At 23.4% G+C, this 5,483-nt stretch overlaps 1 protein-coding gene across 1 annotated transcript in view; it reads right to left on the reverse strand.

Moving 5' to 3' along the window:
* LOC111632620 (NACHT, LRR and PYD domains-containing protein 10-like) overlaps positions 1 to 4,904 on the reverse strand; it is a 10,818-nt gene extending 5,914 nt beyond the window's left edge. The window contains exon 1 of the mRNA XM_023377110.1: positions 4,625 to 4,904. The gene's annotated coding sequence lies outside the window, so the exon portion shown is untranslated. The remainder of the gene's footprint in view (positions 1 to 4,624) is intronic.
* Positions 4,905 to 5,483: the final 579 nt, after the last annotated feature.

Consider the following 5,483-nt stretch of genomic DNA (forward strand, 5'->3'; position numbering starts at 1 on the left):
AAAAAAAAAAAAAAAAAATTTTGCTTAGCAGATTCTGAGCAAAAAATTTTTCTGAGCATATACCTTGTATATAAAATCCCATTTTTTTCTATATAAATTAAAATAATTAATTATAAAGTAGAAATTACAATTCATTTTAAAACATACTTTTATACAAATTATTATCTCTTGTGAATGATTTAATGTATTTAATCGAAATATACGCAGCAATAATCATATTGCATAGTGAGAAATAAGTAAACAACAATTGAAATCGGTGTGCATGCTCGCCTGTGCTGCACATAAATCCTCGTGCGCGGCCGCGCAGCCGCGTAGCTTAGAGGGAACATTGATCCTGAGGTACCACTGTAAGTTGTAAATATGTAATTAAATTGATTATTTACTGAATAAATTCAGCAACAGAAAGAAGTTTTGGTAATATACGTGGTTTCCTCAGGAATGTAGACTGCCCCATTACATACCAGCTTATAAAAGTAAGATTAAAGTCATTTAAATTTTGTTTGGTTCAATGTCACGACTTGGTGAATTTATTGACACTTGGCAAATAATTTCATCATCAACTTTTAATCCATATAGATACACGTTTCGATCTTTCGCCCCTCTTCATTCTGTTACATAAATAGGTTGTATCTTGTGTACATCTGTCAGGAACGTTCAGCACTACGTCTTCTCACTCCCATTCTCTTCCCTGCCGACTTGACGGCCTCCCCTGCATGCCTCGCAACGTGCAACGTCTCACTGCCAGAGTGCTGTACACAGACTGAGTTGATTAGTAAAAAACAGAGTTGATTCTGTTATATTTCAATCGCGGATTTGAAATATAACAGAATCAACTCTGTTTTTTTCGAACATTGCTCAACTCATAACTGCAAAATAGATAAGAATGACGTTATAATAATATACAAAGAAAAAAAAAATTGGTACAAACGAAAATTTAAAGAACGCTAGAAATTATTACAGACAAAAATAATATTAACAAGAATCTAAGCATTGAAATTCATAAAAACTGGTTACAAGTATTAAAATAGAATGTTTATACACTCGCAGGCGATGCTGTGTACGGCACTCTGGGAGTGAGACGTTGCACGTTGCGAGTCACGCGGGAGATGCCATCAAGTCGGCAGGGAAGAGAAGGGGAGTGGAAAGACGTAGTGCGAAAGATGCCTGACAGATGTACACAAAATACAACCTATCTATGTAACAGACTGAAGAGAGGCGAAAGCCCGAAACGCGTATCTATATAGATTAAAAGTTGATGATGAAATTATCTGCCAAGTGTCAATAAATTCACCAACTCGTGACATTGAACCAAACAAAACAACAAGAAGAAGACACAATTTTGACAAATAAATAAAACAAGGTCATTTAAATTCTTCGGGATTTTTGCAGAACAGACATATTCCTACGGGTTCTATAACTATGACACAAAACTTGACTTGAAATAGCCCTTATACGTTTTTGGTGTCACGACGATGTATCATTTAAAAACGAAATGTGAACCTAACCAAAAATTCTCTAACAACTTTATTACCAACATATCCTGAAATATCTTGTTTAGTTTCCTAGTTTAAATAAACTACATTACAACCTGCTGTGATAGATAATATAAAATTACATTGTCAATACTTCTCTGATTTAAGCTCCCAATCGTAAAATACATCGAAGCATTTCTGAACAAGGGCAGGCGTAGTAATAGTAAAAACTGGAGAAGTTTTAGTTAATTGATTAGTAAGTTTTTTCTCCTCTCTCTGTCTCACTCAAGTTCTCTTTGCTTCACTCTCTTTTTTTTTCTTTCACGCGCTCTTTCTCCTTATGTAATTCAATTTATTTTCTGTGTTTCTCTTTCTCCCTTCTCCCTCACTCTCTGCCGTTTTCTTTTCTGCAGTTTTCACTTCTTTAATTGTCAAGGAATGGCTTAAAATATTTTAAAACTACGAAATTAAGTTCTAATAACCAAAATTCAGAATCCACTATTGGTTCTAGCATACAGAAAGAAAACATTTCAAATCTTGTTAAATATCTGCAAATAATTCAGTTGTTTTGAAGTTAAGACACCACTTAAATATTTTTTATTACTTTTTCTTTATAATTTCTAATCTTGATTGTGACGAATGCAGAATTAAATTAAAAAATCGTTTCTTCTCTTTCCCAGTGCATAAATAAATGGGATAAATTAAAATGAGGATATATCAAATACACCAGCAAAATGAATTCCCTCAGTCTAATATTTTTAAATAATNTCTCTTCCCCAGTGCATAAATAAATGGGATAAATTAAAATGAGGATATATCAAATACACCAGCAAAAAGAATTCCCTCAGTCTAATATTTTTAAATAATAAAATTTACTTTTCTATTAACAGTTATATGCAGAAATAACCAACATTTGTCCTAATATTGTCTAAAAATTTTATATATCTGTTCATAATCTGTTACCAAATATCGTGTATATTTGTAAAATATTTTATTTACAATCGTTAGTCTTACATTTCTTAATTGTTCAATTTCAACAATGAAAAACCAATAACGAGTTGTTCAACTTTCCCGGCATTTTTAAAATTTCAGCGGCGCCATCTGTTATCGTATTTTATTTAATAATCTTTTTATATTCTTAACTGTTATAGAATGGCAAAAAGCTTAATTTTAAAGGTAGGAATGAGTTTTATAAAAAAAATTGTAAGTGTTAATAACGTGTAAAATCGCCATTAAGGCCCCCGTTTCTCCTTACCCTTCGACTTTTAACCACCAAAATTTAACAGTATCAATCCCCCTCATGAGTAAACCTCCCTGCAGAATTTCAGAAAGTTTCGACAAAAAGCACAGGAGTTATTAAGCTTTCAAACAGGGTGAATATAATCGTGCCACATACACACACTAAAACATCCATACATATAGAAATTACCTCCGAATTTTTTTGCATTTCTCAACCTTTCAAGGCATCAAAGTCCGAAAATTTAAACATCTGGGGGGTCATTTTTTGCCTCATCGCCATATATTCCCTCTGTTATAATAGGCGGAAAAGTAAAAAAAAAAAAAAAAAAAAAAAAAAAAAAAAAAAAAAAAAAAAAAAAAAAAAAAAAAAAAAAAAAAAAAAAAAAAAAAAAAAAAAAAAAAAAAAAAAAAAAAAAAAAAAAAAAAAAAAAAAAAAAAAAAAAAAAAAAAAAAAAAAAAAAAAAAAAAAAAAAAAAAAAAAAAAAAAAAAAAAAAAAAAAAAAAAAAAAAAAAAAAAAAAAAAAAAAAAAAAAAAAAAAAAAAAAAAAAAAAAAAAAAAAAAAAAAAAAAAAAAAAAAAAAAAAAAAAAAAAAAAAAAAAAAAAAAAAAAAAAAAAAAAAAAAAAAAAAAAAAAAAAAAAAAAAAAAAAAAAAAAAAAAAAAAAAAAAAAAAAAAAAAAAAAAAAAAAAAAAAAAAAAAAAAAAAAAAAAAAAAAAAAAAAAAAAAAAAAAAAAAAAAAAAAAAAAAAAAAAAAAAAAAAAAAAAAAAAAAAAAAAAAAAAAAAAAAAAAAAAAAAAAAAAAAAAAAAAAAAAAAAAAAAAAAAAAAAAAAAAAAAAAAAAAAAAAAAAAAAAAAAAAAAAAAAAAAAAAAAAAAAAAAAAAAAAAAAAAAAAAAAAAAAAAAAAAAAAAAAAAAAAAAAAAAAAAAAAAAAAAAAAAAAAAAAAAAAAAAAAAAAAAAAAAAAAAAAAAAAAAAAAAAAAAAAAAAAAAAAAAAAAAAAAAAAAAAAAAAAAAAAAAAAAAAAAAAAAAAAAAAAAAAAAAAAAAAAAAAAAAAAAAAAAAAAAAAAAAAAAAAAAAAAAAAAAAAAAAAAAAAAAAAAAAAAAAAAAAAAAAAAAAAAAAAAAAAAAAAAAAAAAAAAAAAAAAAAAAAAAAAAAAAAAAAAAAAAAAAAAAAAAAAAAAAAAAAAAAAAAAAAAAAAAAAAAAAAAAAAAAAAAAAAAAAAAAAAAAAAAAAAAAAAAAAAAAAAAAAAAAAAAAAAAAAAAAAAAAAAAAAAAAAAAAAAAAAAAAAAAAAAAAAAAAAAAAAAAAAAAAAAAAAAAAAAAAAAAAAAAAAAAAAAAAAAAAAAAAAAAAAAAAAAAAAAAAAAAAAAAAAAAAAAAAAAAAAAAAAAAAAAAAAAAAAAAAAAAAAAAAAAAAAAAAAAAAAAAAAAAAAAAAAAAAAAAAAAAAAAAAAAAAAAAAAAAAAAAAAAAAAAAAAAAAAAAAAAAAAAAAAAAAAAAAAAAAAAAAAAAAAAAAAAAAAAAAAAAAAAAAAAAAAAAAAAAAAAAAAAAAAAAAAAAAAAAAAAAAAAAAAAAAAAAAAAAAAAAAAAAAAAAAAAAAAAAAAAAAAAAAAAAAAAAAAAAAAAAAAAAAAAAAAAAAAAAAAAAAAAAAAAAAAAAAAAAAAAAAAAAAAAAAAAAAAAAAAAAAAAAAAAAAAAAAAAAAAAAAAAAAAAAAAAAAAAAAAAAAAAAAAAAAAAAAAAAAAAAAAAAAAANTGTGTATTTTATGCTTATTAAATGGCACGCGCACTCAAAATAGTCTAACACCCTTGGTATAGCATATAAATAATTTATTAATTTTTAAATATTTTTACTTTATAAATTACTTTCGAAAGATATCGTTTAATAAAATCATTTAAAAAAATATCTTACTTTATGGAAGTGAAGTTTCCTGCCGTACCCAATTTCTGTGTTAACATTTCATACAATTAATAAACATGGCGTACGAAACCTGTTAATCCACTCAAATAGAGATAGAGTGCTTCACCTATCAGTAAATTGGAACAATACGAAGTGTTTTAAATAATAACAGCTACTCAATAACCTGTAACATCAGTCCGAAAATGTAATGATTACAAAGGTATAACTATAATCCTTCCTATTAAACCAGCAGTTGTAGTAACTGCAGGCAAACACTACACAGAGACATTAAAGGAAGTAGTTTTACGTAATTCTAAAAGGAAAACTGTTGAATTGTTTTTACCGTTAACTGCTGCCATCTTTTGACAATGTTTTGTATTTAATATATTAAATCGTTTCATATTTTAATCGTCAACTCTTTATTTATTATGTATGATTCGTGCAAAGTATTAGAGTTTTAATTATATTATTAAACTCAGATTTAGTTACTTTTATTAAATAGGATTTATTTCATAAGATAGAGTCAACTGGGTTACATTCGAGAGAGTTTTTTCTTATATACGATGATTTTAAAGTTTTCCTGTGTGAAATAAATCAAAACGTTCAGGAAACTTTGTTTTGAAACTAAGATTTAATACATAATAATAACATCAATTTGCATTAAAGTAATTTCTGGAGTAATGGCGATAAAGCTTATCGCTTTAAAGATAAGAATATGACTAAACACTCTCCTCTATTATCAATAGCTACGTCACGTACAAAGTGTATGATAACAAAGAAACAAAACGGAACTTTCAGCGTGTATGGCAGCTCCTCTGCAGAAAGTATTGCGATTTCCATAGCGATATTTTCACGTTCCAAGTATATATAC

Source organism: Centruroides sculpturatus, unplaced genomic scaffold, assembly GCF_000671375.1.
Source record: "Centruroides sculpturatus isolate CEXI.00-Female unplaced genomic scaffold, Cexi_2.0 scaffold689, whole genome shotgun sequence".
Taxonomy (NCBI): Eukaryota; Metazoa; Arthropoda; class Arachnida; order Scorpiones; family Buthidae; genus Centruroides; species Centruroides sculpturatus.